Genomic DNA, 24,057 nt, shown 5'->3' with positions numbered 1-24,057 from the left:
TATACGGGTAGGAGAGTAAGGGGTACAGAGTAGTAAGTATAAAATAAACTATAAGGATTTACTGTACAACACAGGGAATATAGCCAATATTTTATAATAACTATAAATGGAGTATAACTTTAACAGTTGTGGATCACTATGCTGTATATCTGAAACACATAATATTGTATATCAACCACACTTCAACAAAAAAATTAAAAAATAATAAATGTAGAAAATAAATAAACAATACCCTATAGTTCTGTCAAAAAATGGTGCATTTTATACCGTGTGAATTACACCTCAGTGTGTGTTAGTTGCTCAGTTGTGTCTGACTTTTTGTGACCCCGTGGACTGTAGCCCACCAGGCCTCCCTTCTCCAGGAGATCTTCCTGACCCAGGGATCAAACTCAGGTGTCCTGCTTTGCAGGTGGACTCTTTACTGTCTGAGTTACCAGGGAAGCCCACTTTAAAAAGAGAAGGAAAAGGGTATGGGAGAAGGGTTAGTACCAATCTACAATGTTGTGTTAGTTTCTGGTGTACAACAAAGTGATTTAATTATATATATATATATATATATATATATATTTATGTTCTTTTTCAGCTTCCCAGGTGGCTCAGTGATAAAGAATTTGCCTGCCAAGCGGAAGACATGAGTTTGACCCCTGGGTCAGGAAGATCCCCTGGAGGAGGAAATGGAAATCCACTCCAGTGTTCTTGCCTGGAGAACCCCATGGAGAGGCCATGGCTGGGTTCAGACCTAGTTCTGCTTCTTGGCTGACCATGAGGCCTCAGATAAGTCGACGATCCATCCATCTTCCGTTCACTCACCCCGGAAATGAGACCAAGATAAAATGCATCTTCAGGTCAAAGACCAGATGCCTGGCCTTCTATACTGACATCGGGGGTTCAAATTCATGAGAGGCTGAGGATGAGGCAAGTTTAATTTAAAATATTCCAGAAGGTAGAAAAAACCTCTCTTAAGGGAAACCCTCCTACACTGTTGGTGGGAATGTTAAGTTGGTGTAGCCACTATGGACAATAATATGGAAGGTCTTCAAAAAACTAAAAATAGAATTGCCATAGGGTCCAGCAATCCCACTCCTGGGCATCTATCCAGACAAAACTATAACTTGGAAAGGTACATGCACCCTTATGTCCATAGCAGCACTATTCACAAGAGCTAAGACATGGAAGCAACCTAAATGTTCATTGACAGATGAATGGATAAATAAGATGCAGGACCTATATACAGTCGAATACTATTGAGCCATAAAAAGAATGAAATAATGGCATTTGCAGCAACATGGATGGACCTAGAGAGTATCATACTAAGTGAAGTCAGCCAGAAAGAGAAAGACAAATATCATGTGATATCATATAAATGTGAAATCTAAAACATGACAAAAATAAACCTATCTATGAAACAGAAACAGAGTCACAGACTTAGGGAATAGCTTGGTGCTTGCCAAGCTGGAACGGGGGAAGGTGGTGGTGGGAGAAGGATGGATTGGGAGTTAGGGATTAGCAGATGCAAAATAGTATCTGTAGGATGGATAAATAACAAGGTCCTACTGTAGAGCACAGGGAACTGTATCCAATATCTTGTAATAAACCATAACGGAAAAAAAAGGAAAAAGAATATGTGCTGGTGGTGGTTTAGTTGCTAAGTCTTGTCTGGCTCTTTGTGACCCCATGGACTGCAGCCCACCAGGCTCCTCTGCCCATGGTCTCTCCAGTCAAGAATACTGTGGGGGGGGGGGTTTGCCATTTCCTTCTCCAGGGGAATCTTCCCGACTCAGGGATCAAACCCACGTTCTTCTGCTTGGCAGGCAGATTCTTTACCACTGAGCCACCTGGGAAGCCAAAAAAGTATATATATATATATATATATATATATAATTAAATCACTTTGCTGTACACCAGAAACTAACACAACACTGTAAATCAACTATATTTCAATAATAAAAAGAATACAATCTCTCTCAATGAGTATGTGCCTGGGAGTCATTTAGAAGTATTAATAGCATTTAATAATAATAATAATTTTAAAAAAGGTCCCATCTGGGGAGCACTGCCTACACAATAGGCGCTGCTAAACACATTCATCTCTACTACCAACCCAGGAAGCATGTGGTCTTATTTTGCCTGGTCTTATGCATGGGGGTACCGAGGCCCGAGCTGTTTGAGTGACGTGTCCAGGGTACACAATCCTGAGGTGCCCTGGCCGGGTTTAAATGTGGACCTCCAGGGCTGGGACATGTGGTCCTCCTGCCCGACACTGAAGAGCTAGCACACAGGACAGAACTGCCTCGGTTCTGCCTCTGCTCTTTCTTTGCTGTGTTTTAAATTCTCCAAGTGAAGTAAGTCAGAAAGAGAAAAACAAATATCGTATATTAATGCACATATATGGAATCTAGAAAAATAGTACTAATGAACCTATTTGCAACAGAGATGCAATTAGGACTAGAGATGCAGACGTAGAGAATGGAGCTGTGGACACTGAGGGGCAGGGAAGGAGAGGGTGAGATAAATTGAGGGAGTTGCATTGACATATATATGCTACCAGGGGCTTTCCAGGTGGTATTTGTGGTGAAGAACCTGCCTGCCAATGCAGAAGACAGAAGAGACGCGGGTTTGATCCCTGGGTTGGGAAGATTCCTTGGAGAAGGAAATGGCAACCCACCCCAGTATTCTTGCCTGGAGAATCCCCATGGACAGTGGAGCCTAGCGGGATACAGTCTATCAGGTCGCAAAGAGTTGGACATGACTGAAGCGACTTAGCACCTAGCTAATTGACATTATTGCACAGCAGAAACCAACATAACATTGTAAAGCAATTACCTTCCAATTTAAAAAGAAATTTAAAGACAAATAAAAAATTTATTAGCCATGCTAAAATAAATAAATGAATTCTCCAAGCATCAGTTTCCTCGGCTGTGAACCTGGGGAATCATTAAGGTTGTTGTGAAGATTAAATCAGGTCATGTTTATGAATGGCCTGTCAGGGCTTGGAACAACGTCCTAGGTGATTAAAAGAGCAGCTATTAAGCACAGATGTGAAATGTCTGGGTTGAGGCAACTGGCAGATGGAGAAAAGTCAACATGTCCTCCTGAAACTCTCTTTTCTCTATTGGCTTTGGAGGGAGAGGCATAGAAAATATAATCAAATGAAAATAAGACAGCATGGAGCAAGCATGCGAACACATTGCCTAGAAGAACAGACACGTTAGCACTTGGGGATGTGGAGGTGATTGCAGATGAAGAGTTTCTTGTTTTCCCTGAAGAAGGCAACTTAGAGTGATCCGATGGCGAGGACAGTCTACGGTTTCCCGATCCATTGTCACACACGGTCAATGGTGAGACAGACACTGCAACTGTGTATTGCTTCTTAGAATTAAAGATAATTTAATTGAATTTATTTACACTTTTGCAGGGAGAGGAGACATCTATGAGAGCCTTACTGATACCTTTCTTGGCATATTAGAATTTTACCGTCTGATCAACAAGATCCAAGGGCCAAATTCTGCCCATGGTTGGTATTTTTATGTGAACTGGTGAGCCGAGAATGATCTGTACACTAGTCAAGGCTTCAAAAAAAAAAACAGAAATAGAATATGCCAGACACTGTATGTGTCTCTGTAAAATCTAAAATGTTTACTCTCTAGCCCTTTACAGAAGAATTCCGCCAAGCTCTGAACAAGAAGATCATTTTCCCCAAACGATAGGGCTCTCATGTCCCCAAGGGTGTTTCCTAACCCTTTGGTGTTCAAGTCATTCTGCTTTGTAGAACTGAGCATCCTTTTTTTTTTTTCTTTTTTTAAAAAATAAATTTATTTATTTTAGTTGGGGGCTAACCACTCTACAACACTGTAGTGGTTCTTGCCCTACATTGACATGCATCAGCCATGGGTTTACATGTGTTCCCCATCCTGAACCCCCCTCCCACCTCCCTCCCCATCCCATCCCTCTGGGCCATCCCAGTGTCCCAGCCCTGAGCATTTGTCTCATGCATCGAACCTGGAATGGTGTTCTGTTTCACACAAGATAATATACATGTTTCAATGCTATTCTCTCAGAACATCCCACCCTCACATTCTCCCTCAGAGTCCATAAGGCTGTTCTATGCATCTGTGTCTCTTATTCTGTCTCACATATAGGGTTATCGTTACCATCTTTCAAATTCCATATATATGCATTTGTATACTGTATTGGTGTTTTTCTTTCTGGCTTACTTCACTCTGTATAATGGGCTCCAGTTTCATCCATCTCAATAGAACTGATTCAAATGTATTCTTTTTAATAGCTGAGTAATATTCCATTGTGTATATGTACCAGAGCTTCCTTATCCATTCGTCTGTTGATGGACATCTAGGTTGCTTCCATGTCCTGGCTATTATGAACAGTGCTGCGATGAACATTGGGGTACACGTGTCTCTTTCAATTCTGGTTTCCTCGGTGTGTATGCCCAGCAGTGGGATTGCTGGGTCATATGGCAAGAACTGAGCATCCTTGTAGGTGCTACCTCCTGTCGCTATCCTTACAGTTTTGCTTTCCTTCAACTGTTATCTCCACTGATTCACTTTGTTTCCAGCTACAGTTGACCATCAGCTCCGCGGCTGGCGTGAAGCCTGAATTCTTGGCACAAACTGGATGGATCTGCATCTGGCAATTATTTGCATTGTATCTGGGAGACCCGGGGGCTTTGGACCCACAAGAAGTATCGCCCTAGAGCAGGGAAGCTTGTGTTAAGCAGGAAGAGGTCTTTGAATCAAAGTTGATTTTGTGTTTTCTAATGTGCAGTCATGATTAGTTGCATGGTATGACAGTGTTTGGTTCTCTGCACACGCTTTTAGCTCAAGGAGGGTGAGTATAACCACTTGAAAAATAAGAAGCCCCTACAATTGATCTTTCCAGACTTGAGTATGGTGGATAACATTACCAATGATTGCTTCAGAAGGAAAAGTGTATGACTAGACACACATACAGAGACCCAACGAGTGGTTACCAGTGGCAGAGGGAAGGGGAAAGTGGAGGGGCAATATAGGAGTAGGGAAACAAGAGGTACAAACTATTAGGTATAAAATAAGCTAAAAGGATATATTGTACAACATGGGGAACAAAGCCAATACTTTATAATAACTATAAACAGAGTATGGAACAACCGACTGGTTCAAAATTGGGAAAGGAGTATGTCAAGGCTGTGTATTGTCACCCTGATTATTTAACTTCTATGCAGAGTACATCATGAGAAATCCTAGGCTGGATTAATCCCAAGATGGAATCAAAATTGCTGGGAGAAATATCAACAACCTCATGTACACAGATAATAACACTCTAATGGCAGAAATAAAGAGGAACTAAGGATCCTTTTGACAAGGGTGAAAGAGGAGAGTGAAAAAGCTGGCTTAAAACTCAACATTCAAAAAGCGAAGATCATGGCATTCAGTCCCATCGCTTCATAGCAAATGGATGGGGAAAAACATAGAAGCAGTGACATATTTTATTTTCTTGGATTTGAAAATCACTGTGGACGGTGACCTCATCCATGAAATTAAAAGACGCTTGCTCCTTGGAAGAAAAGCTATGACTAACCTAGACAGTGTATTAAAAAGCAGAGACATCACTTTCCCAATAAAGGTCCATATAGTCAAAGCTATGGTTTTTCCAGTAGTCACATACGGTTGTGAGGGTTGGACCATAAAGAAGGCTAAGCACCGAAGAACTGATGCTTTCGAATTGTAGTGCTGTCTGAGAAGACTCTTGAGAGTCCCTTGGACTGCAAAGAGATCAAACCAGTCAATCCTAAAGGAAATCAACCCTGAATATTCATTGGAAGGACTGATGCTGAAGCTGAAGCTCCAATACTTGGGCCACCTGATGGGAAGAGCTGTCTCACTGGAAAAGACCCTGATGCTGGGAAAGACTGAAGGCAAAAGAAGGGGGTGGCAGGGGACTAGATGGTTAGACAGCATCACTGACTCAGCGAACATGAATGAGTAAACTCCAGGAGACAGTGGAAGACAGAGGAGCCTGGTGTGCTGCAGACCATGGGGTCACAAAGAGTTGAATGTGACACAGTGACTTAGTGACTGAACAACAACAAATAAGGGGAGCATAACCTTCAAAAGTTGTGAATCATTATGTGGCACACCTATAACATACAAAACTGCACATCCAATATCCTTCAATATAAAAAGTATTTCAAAAATATGTGAGTTTTTTGAGGAACCTCCATACCGTCTTCCATAGAGGCTGTATCAATTTACATTCCCACCAACAGTGCAACAGGGTTCCCTTTTCTCCACACCCTCTCCAGCATTTACTGTTTGTAGACTTTTTGATGATGGCCATTCTGACTGGTATGAGGTGATATCTCATTGTAATTTTGATCTGCATGTCTCTAATTATGGACCTAGAGTCTGTCAATACAGAGCGAAGCAAGACAGAAAGAAGAAAACAAATACTGTATATTAACACATATATGTGAGATATAGAAAAATGTGACAGATGAACCTATTTGCAGGGCAAAAATAGAGACATGGATGTACAAAACAAACATGTGGACATGGGGTGGGGGTGGGCGGTGAATTGGGAGATTGGGATTGACATATATACTCTACCACGTGTAAAACAGATAGCTGGTGGGAAGCTGCTGTATAACACTGGGAGCTCAGCTCGGTGCTCTGTGATAACCTAGGGGGATGGGATGGAGTGGGTGGGGGGAGGTCCAAGAGGGAGGGGATATATGTATACATATAGCTGATTCACGTTGCTGTACAGCAGAAACTAACACAGCATTGCAAAGCAACTATACTCCAATTTTTTTTTTTTAAAGTATATGAGTAGAAAAAAACCCATCGCTTCTTCCTGCATCTTGGCTGAAATGCAGTGGGTTGGGAAAACACACAGCACAGTTGGAGGAAGGACAGTTGAGGCAGCTGCAGGGTCCCCCAGCTCATGTGGCGGGCCCTGGGAAGATTAGTCTCTTGTGAGAAAGAGGTCTTTGGATTTCGAGAGAGAGAGAGAGAGAGGCAACAAATGTCCTGTTACTGGATGGCACCTCTGGAAAGAAGCAAAAGATGGTGGTTGTCTGGTGTGTCTGTAGAGAAATAGCAAAGATCTGTGGATCCCAGAGGTGGCTTGAAAAAGGTAGAGAATAGAAACATAAATTGAACAGGTTCAGACAGGAAGAGACCCTAAGCATTGTAGCCAAAAGGAGTTAGTTGGTACTCAATACCCATTATCTTCCTTTTCTTTGGTAACTGAACCATGAATTTTTGGCAGGTGGGGTGGGGAAGAGTACCCACCTCAGAGAAGTCTAAACTCCGTCTCTCTTGCCACTGGGGGTGACCATGGAATAGGGTTCAAGACCAGGGAAGCCCCAAAATGATTCTCAAAGTGTGGTGTCTGGACTAGTAGCCTCAGCATTACTGGGGGACATGTTAGAAATTAAAAAAAAATCTTGGTTGCCACCCAAGATATACTTAGTCAGGCACTCTGACAGTGGAGCCCATTCACCTTTGTTTTAAGTCTCTCCGCTGATTCTGATGCTGTTGAAAAGTTTGAGAACCACTGTTCTAGTTTAAACGCAAGCAGCAGCAATGTTCTGCAACATTTTTGGAAATCTGTTTAATGGGAGCTGGACTAGGTATGTGGTATGTTCTTTTTGCCCTTTTTCTTCTTTCTGCTACTTGGAATACACATACAACGGCTGAAACACTAGCAGCCATCTTGGGCCATGAGACAAACTTGAAAATGAAAGCCACCCACAGAGGATCGTGGGGTAGCAAGACAGGGGCAGTCTTAATCTCTGATGCCTAAGGAGCAGTCTTAGACTTACATAAGTACTTGAGACAAACCATGTTTCAGCTACTAGTTTTGATTGTTTTCTGCTATACTGAACCCAATGCTAATCCAAGTAGATATTTCTTTGTATGCTTGAGATGGTGAACAAAGATTATTCACTATACTTGCATGCAACATTTCCAGTTTTGTAACCAGGAGATGACTCCATGGCAAGGGAGCTAGATGGTTTGCACTTGGGGAATGGCAGGGAATGGTAGCAATCCCATTGTTTTTGGCTGGTGGTGGTGGTGGTGGGTACAAGGCTGATGACAGGGCTATTATGAGAGAAGGGCCAAGTGAAGATGGACAATTCAGTGTTAACTTACAGCACCAGGAATATTACTCCAAGAGGGTGCTTCATTTTCCCAATTCAAGGCATCCTAGTTAAAATGACGCATGGTAGCCCAGCAGCCATGCTGATTAGTGAGGGTGCTTGAAATGAGGGTTCTGGATTCAGGGCAGATGAGCCCAGGGAAGTGCCATCTGATTAACAGGCTGACTTTGTTAGGTTCGACCAGCTATTTACATAATCCTGTGATGAAGAATACATTATGTACACACACACAGGCATTGAAGGGGTGACCTCTGGAAATTCCTCCCGCTAACATAATTTTCCCTCTAACCAGGCTGAGTGCAGACACCCAGCTCTGTGGCAATTTTTCTCATCAGGGAGAGAAGGGAAGGAAACCTTATTATCAGTTGGTGTGCGAACCGCAGGCCTGATGGAGTGGGCTAGATTGGACTTGCTGACCAACTACACTGCCTGCTCCTCTCCCATTCCTAATGAAATGATCCCCAAGAGTTCTGTGAGATTTTGGAGGGTAGAACTGATTTTTAAAATTCTCCCAGAGATGCCAATGGGGAAATGCATGGCTGGTGAGGAAAGAGAAAATAATATTCTCATCATTTCCGCTTTGCAATGGCTTTGGGATTTCCAAGGAGCAATGAGGGCTGGGAGGTGGAGAGGCCAGGGAAGAGGAGAGGATGTCTCCCAAGGGAAAACTTTCTCTTCCTAACATTCCAGGGAGCAAGAGAAAAAGTCTCCTCCATCACTGACCCCACAGGTCCATACACATTCTCCTCCGTCATCTCTGTTTGTCTTCACTTTGCAATTCCTTCCGGAAATCTTAGCACAATGGCCTCGTGCAGCAGACCTCAACCTTTTTGGCACCAGGGACTGGCTTCGTGGAAGACCGTTCTTCCACTGATGATGGGGAGGGGGATGGTTTCAGGATGATTCTAATAAGGAGTAAGCAACCTAGATCCTCATATGCGCAGTTCACAGTAGGGTTCATGTTCCTATGCGAATCTAATGCTGGTGCTGATCTGAACAGGAGACTGAGCTCAAGTGGTAATGGGAACAATGGAGAGTGGTTGTAGATACAGATGAAGCTTCAAGGTATCTCAGCCCAGTGTTGAAATGCAGAGTGCAGCAGGGGGCTTTTGCAGCTGAGCCGGAAGAGCCTACTGACTGGTTCACAGGTCCCAGGGGATGATCATAAATAATCAGACCTGCTTGTATTTATTGGGCAACTACAATGCGTCAGACATTCACAGGAAACATCATCATCATCACCATCATCATTTATGTTTATGTCTGTATTAATTTTCCAGGACCCTTCTTTAAAAAGAAAAAAAAAAAAACGTGGGGTATAGATGCTTTACAGCATTGTGTTAATTTCTGCTGTACAATGAAGTGTATCAGCTATGTGTATACATATATGCCCTCCCTCATACCTCCCAATCTCATCCATCTAGGTCATCACAGAGCTTCCTGTGCTATACAGTAGCTTCCCACTAGCTAGCTATTTTACACATAGTAGTGTATATATGTCAATGCCATTCTCCTAATTCTTTCCATCCCCCCGTTTCCCCATCCAGCATCCACATGTCTGTTCTCTACGTCTGCATCTCTATTCCTGCCTTGGAAGTAGGCTCGTCCGCACCATTTGTCTAGATTTCACATATTGGTTGGTTTAGTTGCTAAGTCATGTCCGACTCTTGCGACCCTATGGACTGTGGCCTGCCAGGCTCCTCTGTCCATGGGGACTCTCTAGGCAAGAATCCTGCAGTGGGTTTCCAGTTCTTTCTCCAGGATATACGCATTACTATACGATATTTGTTTTTCTCTTTCTGACTTGTCTCTGTATGACAGTCTCTAAGCCCATCCATGTCTCTACCAACAATCTAGGGCTGTTTTTGTAAAGGATCACAAACTGAGGGGCTTAAAATAGCAGAAACTTTTTCTCTCACAGGTCTGGAGGCCAGAGGTCCAAAATCAAGGTGCTGGCAGGACCACACTCCCTCTGAAACTGGTTGGGGCCTGTCAGGTCTCAGCCCCACAGGTTTCTCCCAGAGAATCCTTCCCTGCCTCTTCCAGCTTCTGGGCATGGCCGGCAGTCCTTGGAGCTCCTTGGAGCTCCTTGGTTTATGGACACATCACTCCAATCTCTACCTCCATCATCTGTGGTTTTCTCCTTGTGAGGTCTATATCCAAATCCCCTCTTCTTATAAGGACACTGGGGCTTCCCTGGTGGCTCAGATGGTAAAGAATCTGCCAGCAATGCAGGAGACCCAGGTTCGATCTCTGGGTCAGGAGGATCCCCTGGAGAAGGGAATGACAACCCACTCCAGTATTCTTGCTTGGAGAACTAGCATGGACAGAGGAGCCTGGTGGGCTACAGTTTATGGGGTCACAAAGAGCTGGACATGACTGAGTGATTAATACACACACACACACACACACACAAGTCCTGTTGGATGAGGGCCCATCTTAATGGTCTCATCTTAAGGTGATGACTTCTGCAAAGACCCTCTTTCCAAGTAAGGTCACATTCATAGATTTTGAAGGTTAGGACTTCAACATCTCTCATTTTGGGGAGGCATCATTAAATTCATAACAATGTCTTTCTTTATCCTTTGCAGAGAACTTTCATGTGGATTATTGCCCCTTTTCTGACTTTTTTTTTTAAACTTGTGTGCACTAGGTCTTAGTTGCCACACATGGGATCTTCAGTCTTTGTTGCGGTATGTTGGATTTTTAGTTGTAGCATACGAACTCTTAGTTGTAGCATGTGGGATCACCTTATCTGACCAGGGATTGAACCTGGGCCCCCTGCATTGAGAGTGCAGAGTCATAGCCACTGCATCACCAGGGAAGTTACTGGATATTGCCACTTTGATCATCAACATGGCAGAGTAGATGTGATGTTGCCACAGTAGGGGGAACTGAGGCCCAGAGGACTTGTACTTGAATCCTCCAGTGTTCTGACAGCCAAGCTCTCCCATATGAGTTCCCTCCTTTATGTAGACCAGCCCTCTGAGCTGATGCTGAACCGAACCTATCTACGCTGCTCTGACCAGTGACAGTACCAATCCCACCAAGGGCTGCCTCATACCCCGTCATGATTCCAAGCCTTTCCAAGTACCGCATGCTCTCCCAGCCTTCTTTCCTGTACTGATTTCTTCCTTCTCTCCCAACAATCCCAAGAAGCAGGTACTTCCATTCTCCCCCTCCCCCTCACTGTCCTAGGTGAGAAAACGGAGTTGCAGATTTAGAGAGGTGGGGGCGGGAGGGAGGCTCAAAAGGGAGGGGATGTATGTGTATATATATATATGTACATCTAGCTGATTCACTTCGTTGTACAGGAGAAACTAACAGAACATGGTGAAGCGATTATCTTTCAACTGAAAAAAAGAAAGAAACAGAGTCACAGAAAGTTCATGTAACTAGCTGAAGAATCTACAAACGGTAAGTCTGGGAATGAGGAGGTGAGCGGAGATGGAACCTTGATTCTGAGCCCCTTGTCCTCTCGGACATCAACATCCATAAAGATACTATAAACTGACTTTGAAAAAGCAAATGCATATATTAAACATCTGAGGAAAGGGCCTTTAAAAATACTAGTCGGGTTTTTTTTTTTTTAATAATTTTATTTTTATTTATTTGTTTTTGACTGTGCTGTGTCTTCATTGCTGTGCAGGCTTGTCTCTGGCTGTGATGAGCCGGGGCTACTCTCTAGTTGAGTTGCGCGAGCTTCTCTTTGCAGTGGCTTCTCTTGTTGTGGCGCACGGGCTCAAGGGTGCACAGGTTCAGTAGCTGTGGATCCCGAGCTCTAGAGAGCAGGCTCAAAAGTTGTGGCACACAGGCTTAGTTGCTATGTTGCACATGGGATCTTCTCAGATCAGGGACCGAACCCATGTCGCCTGCGTTGGCAGGTGGATTCTTTATTACTGAGCCACCAGGGAAGCCCAAATCAGCCCTGAAAGTGAAAGTCGCTTGGTCATGTCCAACTCGTTGTGACCCCATGGACTGTAGCCTGCCAGGCTCCTTTGTCCTATTGAGAGATCATTCAGATGCCACAACTGACCAACTTAACATGCAACTACCAATGTCATCATCACCTCTGCGTGCATGCTCAGTCACTTCGGTTGCATCTGACTCTCTGTGACCCTATGGACTGCAGCCCGCCAGGCTCCTCTGTCCATGGGATTCTCCAAACAAGAATACTGAAGTGGGTTGCCATTTCCTCCTCCAGGGGATCTTCCCGACCCAGGGATGGAAACAAGTCTCCTGCATTTCAGGCAGATTCTTTACTGCTGAGCCACCAGGGAAGCCCCATCATCCCTCTAGTTTCTATGTAGTTTCCTTTATCCCCTCTAAAGGAAACTCTATATCCGTTAGTGGTCACTCCCCAGCCTCCCCTCCTCCCAGCCCCTGGCAACCACCAATCTACTGTCCATCTCCATGGATTTGCCTCTTCTGGACACTTCCTGTAAAAGGGATCGTACACTGTATGGTCCTTGTGTCTGGCTCATAACAGTCAGCATCATGTTTCTGAGGTTCATCCGTGTTACAGTCTGTGTCAGTGCTTCACTCTTTTTCATTGCCTAATAATATTCCAGAATATGAACAGACCTCATTGCATCCATGCATCAACTGAGGGCCATTTGGGTTGTTATTGGACCACTTCTTGGCTACTATGAATAATGATGCTAAAACTATTTGAGTTCAAGTTTTTTATGTGGATGAAGGTTGTCATTTCTCTTGTGTGGATACCTAGGAGTGGGGATGTGAAAATGCCTTTTTATTTATTTACTTTTTTGGCCATGCCATTTGGCATGTGGGATCTTAGTTCCCCCACCAGAGATTGAACTTACTTCCCCTGCATTGGAGGCATAGAGTCTTAACCACTGGACCACCAGGGAAGTCCCCAAAGCCTTTTAAAAACAGGTAATTACCTAGACAGTTTCTTAAGATGAATTGTCTTTAATTTCTTTGCACTGGAAAAGTTACAATAATCCTCCAAATTTATGAGTCTCCTTTGCCCCAAAATGGCCCAAGCATTTTAAAAAACCCTATATGATCCATCTCTCTGGCATTTGGGCAGAGGGGAGGGATTTTTACTGTCATTTCATAAAGCAACAGAGGCAGTAAGAGGCCTCTGCCCCAGGTCTGAGCCCAGAGGCTGGGCTGAGCAGATGCTGACCATGGGGCAGGCGTCTGTCCCAGGGTCCCCCGTCTGCTTTCCACTTCCAGGCACTCGGGTGACACCTCCCCCTCCTTCTTCTGTGAATGTCGCTTGTTGTGACTCTCAGAACGCTGTGTTCTGAGCCCTGAACATTCCTAGACGGTGTCTCATTAATTATAGTCTCAGCCCATTGGCTGCCTTTCCAGCTGCATCTTAATGAGTGACCCCTCCCGGCCAACTCTTTCTGAGCACAGGAGTTCTTTGTTGGAACTTGTGTCTCTTCTGATTTTTGAAGCACAGATCAATGGGATGCTGTGAGGCGAGCTTGTCTCCTTTCCCATTTGGGGAACAGGAAAGGATCCTTGTATAGGATGGGCTCTGATCCTGGCACAGACCCCACCCCACAGCCAACAAGGGACCCCTTGACATGTGGAGGAGGATGTCACTGGGTTCCAGCATTACCTGACCCAGGTTGTTTTGTTGTTGTTGTTCAGTCGCTCAGTTGTGTCCAGCTCTTGGCGACCCCATGGACTGCAGTACGCTAGGCATCCCCATCCTTCACTATTCCCCGGAGTTTGTTCAAACTCATACCCATTGAGTTGGTGATGCCTCCAACCATCTCATCTGCTGTCGTCCCCTTCTCCTCCTGCCTTCCCCTTCTCCTCCTGCCTTCCCCTTCTCCTCCTGCCTTCAGTCTTTCCCAGCATCTGGGTCTTTTCCAATGAATCAGCTCTTCCCATCAGGTGGCCAAAGTATTGGGGCTTCAGCTTCAGCATCAGTCTTTGCAATGAACATTCAGGACTGATTTCCTTTAGGATGGACTGGTTTGATCTCCTTGCAGTCCAAGGAACTCTCAAGAGTCTTTTCCAGCTCTACAGCTCAAAAGCATCAGTTCTTCGGTGCTCAGCTTTCTTTATGGTCCAACTCTCACACCCATACATGACTACTGGAAAAACCATAGCTTTGACTAGACGGACACTGGCTGGATCTTATTTTGAGAGAATCCAGTTTCCACACAGCAGTTAGTGATGAAATCCTGTCCTGCTCTGCTCAAACCTTCTCCTGGTTCCCACCCCACACAGAGTGAGAGGCAAAGTCCTGCAGGATCAGGACACTCTTGGTCTCTTTGGTTTCCTCTTCTACCTCACTCCCTTGCGCATGATTTCCAGACACCACCATCTTTGTGCTGTGCCTTGAATATGGCAGAATCTTTGCATCCACTGTCCTGCCTGGAATACTTCCTCCAGACACCTACATGGCTCCATCCTCTTTCTTGAGCATCTTTGTCCAAATGACACCACCCCACCCCATCACCTCCCATCCCCATTTTCTTCTGTGTATTCCAGGGCTCTGGTCACCTACGACACTATGTATTTCTTGTCAGCTTTGGGGCCACGTCTGGGATAGAGGGTCCATGAAGGAAGGTGTCCTCTTCTCCATCTCACAGGGAAGAGACGGGAAAGAGCTACTGTCTGAAAGTCTGTCTAGTTTGAGGTTCTAAAAACATTTTGTTTTGGATGTTGTCATTTAGTCACTAAGTCATGTCCAATCCTTTTGCAACCATATGAACTGTAGCCTGCCAGGCTCCTCAGTACATGGAATTCTCCGGCAAGAATACTGGAGTGGGTTGGCTTTTTTTTTTTTTTTCTCCAAGGGATCTTCCTGACTCAGGAATCAAACCTGCATCTCCTGCATTGACAGGTGGATTCTTTACCGTTGAGCCACCAGGGAAGCCCTCTAAAAGCATTTAGGGGAAGAAAATTGGAGGGCTTTTTGAAAATGGCCTTGATTTAGGTAGAAGAAGAGAAATGTTGGTCTGGTTCCCCCGGGGAACAAAATCAAGATCTCAGAAGGAGTTGTTTGTTGCTTAATGATGCCAACCTTGGCAGAGAGGCTGGGGCCTTGGGTTCCACGTAGAGACAACTGTAGGCACAGAGATCATGATCCAGGAATGATGCAGGCTCAGGGACACCTGTGTGGGTCAGGACCAGGAACCCAGATGGATCTCACTGCTGCAGCACTGGCCTGGGCAGCAGGAAAGTCAGGGACTGTTACAAAAATGTCAAGGGATAGAAACTCCGATAAGGACCATGATGAACTTGGGTTTTACTGGCCTGATGGAATGGGAGGTGAGAGTCAGAAATCAGGTCAACTTACAGGAGAGCCAGTGATGCTTTGTTTCTGCACACCTGATCTGACAGCTGGAGAGTCACACCTACTGCTGATATTCTGTGGGATCACCAGCGCCCTTTCTGATTGGTCAGCGATACATCTCTGATCTGTTCTGATTGGCTGGAGCCTGTGCCAATCCAATAGGAAAAGAGACCGAATCCTATCCTTCTTTGCATCCAGTGCGCATGGAAAATAAAAGGCAGCAAACAATGTTCTGCACTTTCTTGGGCATGTGGCCTCTGTGACGCCTTAATCTCTGGTTGGAAGTGGTCCAGCAAGTACTTTTTTTTTTTTAATATTTATTTGGCAGCACTGGGTCTTAGTTGCAGCATTTGGAATCTTTCTAATTGTGGCACTCGGGATATAGTTCCCTGAACAGGGATTGAACCCATTCCACCTGCATTGGGAGCACCGAGTCTTAGCGACTGGACCACCAGGGAAGTCTCCAGCAATTACTTCTTAATGAGACTCTTACGTGAGTCTTCACAGGTTTTCTTGGGTGGGTACCCGGAGGGTCAGAAGACAAAAGGTAGCTGGTCTTGCAGAAATGACCACGCGGGTTTCCAGTTGTGGAGGACTGCGCTAACTGCATTAGTCACGAAAAGTGAAAAACAAGCTTCATTTCTCTTCGGATTGCAGCTTCAAGTTTCTGCCAGCAGTTAGCACGGAAGAAACACCGACGCACAATAGTAAACCGTTTAACAGATCAATCCTGCGGAGTTGCAACTTGTCTCACATGGTAGCTGAGCAAATTTCCCTCCCTCCCTGAGGACCTCCGCTAACAGCACTGTGGGCTAGCAGTAACAGGCCAATAATTCTGGGTTCTGTCAGCACCGGGAACCACCAACTCCCATCTCATTTACCTTCAATTCATCCTCAGTGCAGACTGGGGTGCAGAAGCCCAACTTTACTTATCTGTCTATTTGCTTCTAATACAAGATGGAGATTCTACTCCAAAATGTTCATTTAAAACAAGAAAACAATTCAATTTAAGAAGGCAAGCGTCCCCACAAGGTCCAGGGCTGTAATTGAGTTATTACATAGGATTGCCCTTTGGGATGGCACGAGAAACAGGAGGCATCAACTTCCCTGGGTAATGTCACTGTTTTTTGCCACCTAGCCAAGAAAGGAGGCAGTTGAGAAATGAGAAACGTACTTTATTTCTCCAAGGTTGTAGTCACTTTTCGTTTTCAATATTTTTGCCTCCTAGAAGCATAGACAGATGACTTGCTAAGAGTCAAACGTGCTTCAAAGGCCAGTTCTGAGATCAGACCCTATGCCAGCAATATTATGAGGGGGTGGGGCAGAAGTAGCATGGTCCCTACATTGCTTCTGCTCCCCGGACCTCCCGTCTTGCCTGAGTCACTAGGAAGAACAGGTGTCCAGACCCCTTGCAGCCAATAAAACATGAGTGCAATTGATGTATATCCTTTCGGGGCTAAGGCAGGTAACAGCCAGAGGACCAGGTCTCTGCTTTCTCTCCCGGTGGAGGGAGTAACTTTGGCTACAAGATGGTGTGAGTCAAATCCCTAAGTTACTGAATGGAGTAGACCCCAGATTGACTTGCATCAAGCCTTGTGTGAGTGTGATAGATACATTTTGTGCATCACCAAAATCCCAGGTATTGGGATTTGTGGGAGCTGGATTATGGTGACACAATTCCCAGAGAATCCAGGCATGGCGGCCACCTGGAAACAAGTGGACTCTCCAGTAAACACACTCACGTTCAAGTACAATGGACTGAACTCACTGGATGACCCCTGCTGGGGACACTGGGGTGTCAGTAAGAACCACAGGAAAAGGGAAATAAGTACTAACTCAGAGGCATGAGTTACCAGTGGTGAACTTTCAAGACAAAGCCCTGGGCTCTAAGGGGAGAGAATCGTGTAGGTGGTTTTTCTCAGTGCCCATCAAAATTGTATAGAGAGGGCTTCCCTGGTGACTCAGTGGTAAAGAATCTGCCTGTCAATGCAGGAAACATGGGGTCGATCCCTGGTCTGGGAAGATCTCACATGCTGTGAAGCAACTAAGACCGTGTGCCACAACTACGGAGCCTGCGTGCCTAAAGCCAACGAGAGAAGCCACTGCAATGAGAACCTTGTGCACCACAACTAGAGAGTAGTCCACACTCGCCACAACTAGAGAAAAGCCCACGCAGCAAAGAAGACCCAGCATGACCAGAAAAGATCATATGGAGAGGTTTTATCAAGTGAGGGTTTGCAGCTGTGAGGACAGAAATGAACTCTGGATAACTGAAGCCAACAGGGAATTTGTCAGAGGGATCTTGGGTCTCAGAACTGGTGGTCAGGCTCAAGAACAGGGCAGGTACCATGGCTGAACCTGGGCAACAAAGGCTGCCCCATGTCTTGTCACGGAGACACTAACGGACGAAGGTCAGCAGTTGTTTTGCGGCAGTCGAGGATCAGAGTATTCAGTTGCCGAGTTTAGGTGCTGTGCTCTCTCTGGTGGTGGTGAAGGGGCGGGAGGGAGGGACATGAATCCTACTTGGGTATAGTTATCTGTTGGATCATAGAGAAAGCAAGAGAATTCCAAAAAAACCATCTACTTCTGCTTTATTGACTACACCAAAGCTTTTGACTGTGTGGATCACAACAAACTGGGGAAAATCCTTAAAGAGATGGGAATACCAGACCACCTTACCTGCCTCCTGAGAAATCTGTATGCAGGTCAAGAAGCAACAGTTAGAACTGGACATGGAACAATGGACTGGCTCCAAATTGGGAAAGGAGTACATCAAGGCTGTGTATTGTCGCCCTGCTTATTTAACTTACATGCAGAGTACATCATGTGAAATGCCGGGCTGGATAAAGCACAAGCTGGAATCAAGATTGCCAGGAGAAATATCAATAAACTCAGATATTGGAGAAGGCAATGGCAACCCACTCCAGTACTCTCGCCTGGAAAATCCCATGGACGGAGGAGCCTGGTAGGCTGCAGTCCATGGGGTCGCGAAGAGTCAGACACGACTGAGCGACTTCACTTTCACTTTTCACTTTCATGCATTGGAGAAGGCAATGGCAATCCACTCCAGTGTTCTTGCCTGGAGAATCCCAGGGACGGTGGACCCTGGTGGGCTGCCGTCTATGGGGTTGCACAGAGTCAGACACGACTGAAGTGACTTAGCAGCAGCAGCAGCAGCAGATATGCAGATGACATCACCCTTATGGCAGAAAGTGAAGAAGAACTAAAGAGCCTCTTGATGAAAGTGAAAGAGGAGACTGAAAAATTTGGCTTAAAGATCAATATTCAAAAAACTAAGATCATGGCATCTGGTCCCATCATTTCATGGCAGATAGATGGAGAAACAGTGGAAACAGTGGCTGACTTAATTTTGGGGGGCTCCAAAATCACTGCACGACTTCCCTGGTGGCTCAGAGGTTAAAGCGTCTGCCTCCAATGCGGGAGACCTGGGTTCGATCCCTGGGTCGGGAAGATCCCCTGGAGAAGGAAATGGCAAACCACTCCAGTATTCTTGCCTGGAGAATCCCATGGACGGAGGAGCCTGGTAGGCTACAGTCCACGGGGTCACAAAGAGTCGGACACGACTGAGCGACTTCTCTTTCCTTTCCTTTCCTTTCCAAAATCACTGCAGATGGTGACTGCAGCCATGAAATTAAAAGACGCTTACTCCTTGGAAGAAAAGCTATGACCAACCTAGACAACATATTAAAAAGCAGAGAAATTACTTTGCTGACAAAGGTCCATCTAGTTAAAGCTATGGTTTTTCCAGTAGTCATGTATGGATGTGAGAGTTGGACCATAAAGAAAGCTGAGCACTGAAGAATTGATGCTTTTGAACCGTGGTGTTGGAGAAGACTCTTGAGAGTCTCTTGGACTGCAAGGAGATCCTAGTCTATCCTAAAGGAGATCAGTCCTGAGTGTTCATTGGAAGGACGGATGTTGAAGCTGAAACTCCAATACTTTGGCCACCTGATGCAAAGAACTGACTCATTGGAAAAGACCCTGATGCTGGGAAAGATTAAAGGTGGGAGGAGAAGGGGACGACAGAGGATGATTGACTCAATGGACATGAGTTTGGGTAAACTCCAGGAATTGGCGATGGACAGGGAGGCCTGGCGTGCGGCAGTCCATGGGGTCACAAAGAGTCAGACACGACTGAGCGACTGAACTGAACTGAATGAGTATTATTGTGTTTTAATTTGTGTCTCCCAATGTCTAACTCTATCAAGCATTTCAATTCCCCTAACACTTCAGAGTTAAATGAATTACTATGGTCAATCTTAGAGTCATGGAACCATTGCTCTAGCATCAAATTTAATCTGTAGAATTTGGAAAGAACCAGATAATAAGACAACAAGGAGGCATTTTGGCCCATAGCCAACCACAAAAAATCTGAAGAAAATGAGAAGGGTAGTTGAAAGCAGCATGATGGAACAAACATAACAATAATACGTTTTATGATATCAACCATTTAAATTCATTATCCACACACACACATATAATTAGCAGTATTTCACATTCCCTATCTCAAATATCCTTGTAAAATTGGGATTAAAAAAAAATCTGCCTCTTGTCCATGCCAGTAAATACAGTGTCTGAATTATGTGCTGCTCAGGGTACCAGATGCTGGCTCTGGCGTGTGCACTGGAGCTGTTGGCTGGGTGGTTTCTCTATGCCCCGGGTAAGCCGAGTCCCTCAGCCAAGGTTTCGTTACCTCCTCCTTAATCGTTAGCGAGTGTGTCTGCTGAGGCATCTGGGAGAATCCATTAGAATGTGAGGTCCACTTCAAAAGGGCACAGCCAGACAGCAGCAGCCAAGAGCCTTCCCAACTGCCCCTGGGCTGATCCCTCCGATTAAAGAGACCTTTTGCAAATTAGTGAAGAAATGTTCTAGTTTCCTCTGCCGAGGCTCAGCTTGGTAGATTTCATTTCGAGAAGCATAAGCTGTAATCTGGTCGTAAAAATCCTGTGTCCTACGCGGACTTCCTGACATATTGGATAAATAAGAGCCTGGGGAGAAAAGAGACCTTGCTTCTCCCTTTCGAATGATTACGGGAACAAGAGCTAGTTTGTCGCCTCTGTGGTTTTTCTGGCAAATTCAAGGAAGGAGCCTTCTCTGAGGGTCGGTGAGAGATGATTACTGTAATAAGGACAGAGCAACCTTCAGATAATCAAACAGCAGGCACTACCCCCCTGTTTGTCTAATGGTCGCTGAAACCCTTCCTGGGTCTCTGCCCAGCTGTATTGGGGGGTGGGTGGGGTGGATAAGGTAACCCTCTGATTCAAATCCATGGCATGCCACTCATTACTGTGTGTCCTTGGCAAATTACTTAACCTTTCTGGTCCTCAGTTTCTTCCTCTTTAAAAAGGGGATAATAAGAGTACCATCCTGTGGCTTCCCTGGTGGCTCAGTAGTAAAGAATCCACCTGCCAATGCAGGGGACGTGGGTTCGATCTCTGGTCCAGGAAGATCCTACATGCTGTGAGGCAACTAAACCCGAGGCCACAACTACTGAACCTGTGCTCTAGAGCCCAGGAGCCACACCTACTGAGCCAACATGCTGCAACTACCGAAGCCTGCATGCCCTAGAGCCCATGCTCTGCAACAAGAGAGGCCACCACAATGAAAAATCACAACTAGAGAAAGCCCGCATGCAGCAATGACAGACCCAGCACAACCAAGAATAGATAAATTAATAAATAAAATTACTTAAAAAAGAGTACCATCCGTTTGAGTTTCCCATGGCTACCGTTACAGATCTTCATAAGCTTGATGGCTTTAAACAACAGACATTTATTCTCTTTCGGTTCTGGAGGCCAAAAGTCTGAAGTCAAGGTGCCCCACCCTTCCCGCCTCTTCCAGCTTCTTGTGGAGGCCACATCTTTGGCATTCCTTGGCTTGTGGCCACATCACTCCATCTCTGCCTCTGCTTCACATGGCCTTCTTCTGTGTTTCTGTGCCTCCCTTTTCATCTCTTAGAAAGGACTCTCTGGTAGGATTTAGGGCCACCCTGATCCACCATGATCTCACCTTGATCCTTACCTTAATCACATCAGCAATGACCCCATTTCCCAATAAGGTCACATTCATTGTTTCCAGAGGGTAGGATCTGGTCATCATATCCAGCCCAGTACCCATCACATAGAGCTATTGGGAGGACACATCAGCAATTACTACTTTATTATTATTATCGAAGGAGGTGGTGGACAGGGATCAGTGAGGAAGTTGACAGAAGATGTGTCCCCATGGAGATGATGATGTAGACAAAGGTTTAAAGCTGAAACTAGCTGTGTAAAGGGAGACCCATCTCACTGGCTGGGGTGGAGTTGAAATGTGGCTGAAACAAGGGAGGAACCTGGTGCCAGCATGGACTGGTGGTCCCCATTTCAGGACTCAAACCTAGGGTCTGCATTCCCGCCAGGGATTGGTTCCAGACCCCACCCCACTCACCCTGCACCATGAGCCTTCTGTGTCTCTCTTCATCCCTTCAGACTGATTGAAACGAGCAGGAACCTATGGTCTTTGCCCCTACCCCTCCGAGTCTTCAGCCTGCTTTTGTCTGAGAATAAGTTTAATCAGAGAGGCGGGAACATGCAGAAACAAAGGAAAACAGCCAAAGGGGACCAATAATAATAATAATGTACTCATTAAGCATATTCAAGGATGTTTCAGTTCCTTCTCAAGAGCTACATAGATAACATTCTGAACCATCTCCTGTGAGCTGTCTTGTAGATACTGAAACCCCACCAGGTGGAGAAGTTAACTACGTGATGACCAGACAGTAGTCATGACATGAACTGCCACAGTGCTGAATACTGACCTCAAAGAAATGGAAACAAACTGACCCTGAAACTGAAGATTAACTGTACCTAAAACAATTAAGATGATGCAGCTCGGACCACTGATGACCAATTTCATGATGACTGTCAAAGCTGACTGTGCTATTCCTGCATGGAGCTCCCTTCCTCTGTCTACAAAGGCTCTTGCCCACTGATTGTATTGTCAGTGGGGGGATTTGGCCTTTGGACAGGTGTCTGCCCTACACTCTGGTTGCTGGATCCAAGATAAAGCAAACTTTCTTTTCTACCAACCTGGCCTCTTTATTGGCTTTTGAGTGGTGAGCTGCCAGACCCCACCTTTTGATAACATTATGACCTCAGAAGGGTGCAGTATTTGCACTTGGAGCTGAACTAGGCTGCAGCACTTAAAAAAAAAAAAGCTTCTTGCGATATAGTCCACATGCTCCACCACTTACCCATTTAAAGTGTATAATCCAATAATATTTAATAGATTTATAGAATGATGCCACCATCTCCACAATCAATTTTAGAACATTTCATTACCCTAAAAAGACACCCTCAATCTTCTAGCTGTCTCCTCTGATCCCTCCCAGACCAGGCAACAATAAAGTTTTTTTCTTTCTTTATGGATTTACCTAGTCTGACATTTCACAGAAATGGAATTATATAATATGGAGTCTTTTGTGACTAGCTTCTTTCACTTAGCATGAAGCTTTCAAGGTTCAAACATGTTGTAATAGGCAACACACTTCATTCCTTTTTATTGCTGAAGAATTGTGATATTCTTGAGTTGAGAGGTATAACTACTAAGGAGGAATCAAAATAAAATAGCCAAGTACTTCCTAAGTGCCAAACATTGTGCAAATTATATGCATTATTTCCACTGAGATGCCTACAGAGTTTGGGTGGGCAGGCAGAACAAATGGGTGAAACAAATTTGGTAGAAACTATTATGACCCCTAGTTCATGCTGATCCAAAGGACTCCATTAGTTACTGCCTAAAAGAATTTGGGCCATGGATTTCCAGATCTTCTGATTCTTTTGAGAGAAGTCAGGAACATGGATTTATTTATTTGTGTGCAATCTCCCAATTGATACACACACACACACACACACACCCCAAATAAAATTCACTTTCAGGCTGGATTCAGACAAAGGACTTCTTACAGTCCTTCAGTTCAGTTCAGTCACTCAGTCATGTCTGACTCTTTGCAACCCCATAGACTGCAGCACGCCAGGCTTCTCTGCCCATCACCAGTTCCCAGAGCTTGCTCAAACTCATGTCCATGGAGTTGGTGATACCACCCAACCATCTCATCTTCCGTTGTCCCCTTCTCCTCCTGCCTTAGATCTTTCCCAGCATCAGGGGTTTTTCTAATGAGTCAGCTCTTTGCATCAGATGGCCAAAGTATTGGAGCTTCAGCTTCAGCATCAGTCCTTCCAAAGAATATTCAAGACTGATTTCCTTTAGGATTGACTGGTTTGATCTCTTTGCTTATAGTCAAGAGATTCCTAAGAATCTCTGCTTGTAAAGTAACAAAAGTTAAAAGTAAGTTGCTGAGTAGTGTCCGACTCTTTGCAACTCCATGGACTGTAGCCCACCGGGCTCCTCTGTCCATGGAATTCTCCAGGCAAGAATACTGGAGTGGGTAGCCATTTCCTTCTCTAGGGAATTTTCCTGTTCCAGGGATCAAACCCAGGTCTCCTGCATCGCAGGTAGATTCTTTACCATCTGAGCCACCATGAAATCATAAAGCAAAAAGTTGGTCTTTAAATAACTACAGCAGACCATGACTGTTTATAAC

General features: G+C 45.0%; 1 protein-coding gene and 2 long non-coding RNA genes across 4 annotated transcripts in view; 1 reads left to right on the top strand and 2 right to left on the bottom strand.

Moving 5' to 3' along the window:
- Positions 1-19,730, top strand: part of LOC145525404 (uncharacterized) — a 50,175-nt gene extending 30,445 nt beyond the window's left edge. Inside the window, exons 4-7 of the long non-coding RNA XR_014068191.1 lie at positions 584-915; positions 10,753-10,854; positions 11,476-11,578; positions 19,084-19,730. This is a non-coding gene — a long non-coding RNA (uncharacterized LOC145525404). The remainder of the gene's footprint in view (positions 1-583; positions 916-10,752; positions 10,855-11,475; positions 11,579-19,083) is intronic.
- Positions 1-24,057, bottom strand: part of TMEM132C (transmembrane protein 132C) — a 432,037-nt gene that overhangs the window by 42,349 nt on the left and 365,631 nt on the right. The gene's annotated exons all lie outside the window — the stretch shown is intronic.
- Positions 21,226-22,546, bottom strand: LOC145525406 (uncharacterized). The gene is made up of 3 exons (XR_014068193.1): positions 22,322-22,546; positions 21,903-22,011; positions 21,226-21,599 (listed from the first exon to the last, which is right to left on the bottom strand). It is a non-coding gene; the product is annotated as an uncharacterized LOC145525406 (long non-coding RNA).

Source organism: Giraffa tippelskirchi, chromosome 11 (assembly GCF_054371585.1).
Source record: "Giraffa tippelskirchi isolate mGirTip1 chromosome 11, T2T-mGirTip1v1.2.pri, whole genome shotgun sequence".
Classification (NCBI taxonomy): Eukaryota; Metazoa; Chordata; class Mammalia; order Artiodactyla; family Giraffidae; genus Giraffa; species Giraffa tippelskirchi.
This window is presented reverse-complemented; position numbering and strand designations above follow the sequence as displayed.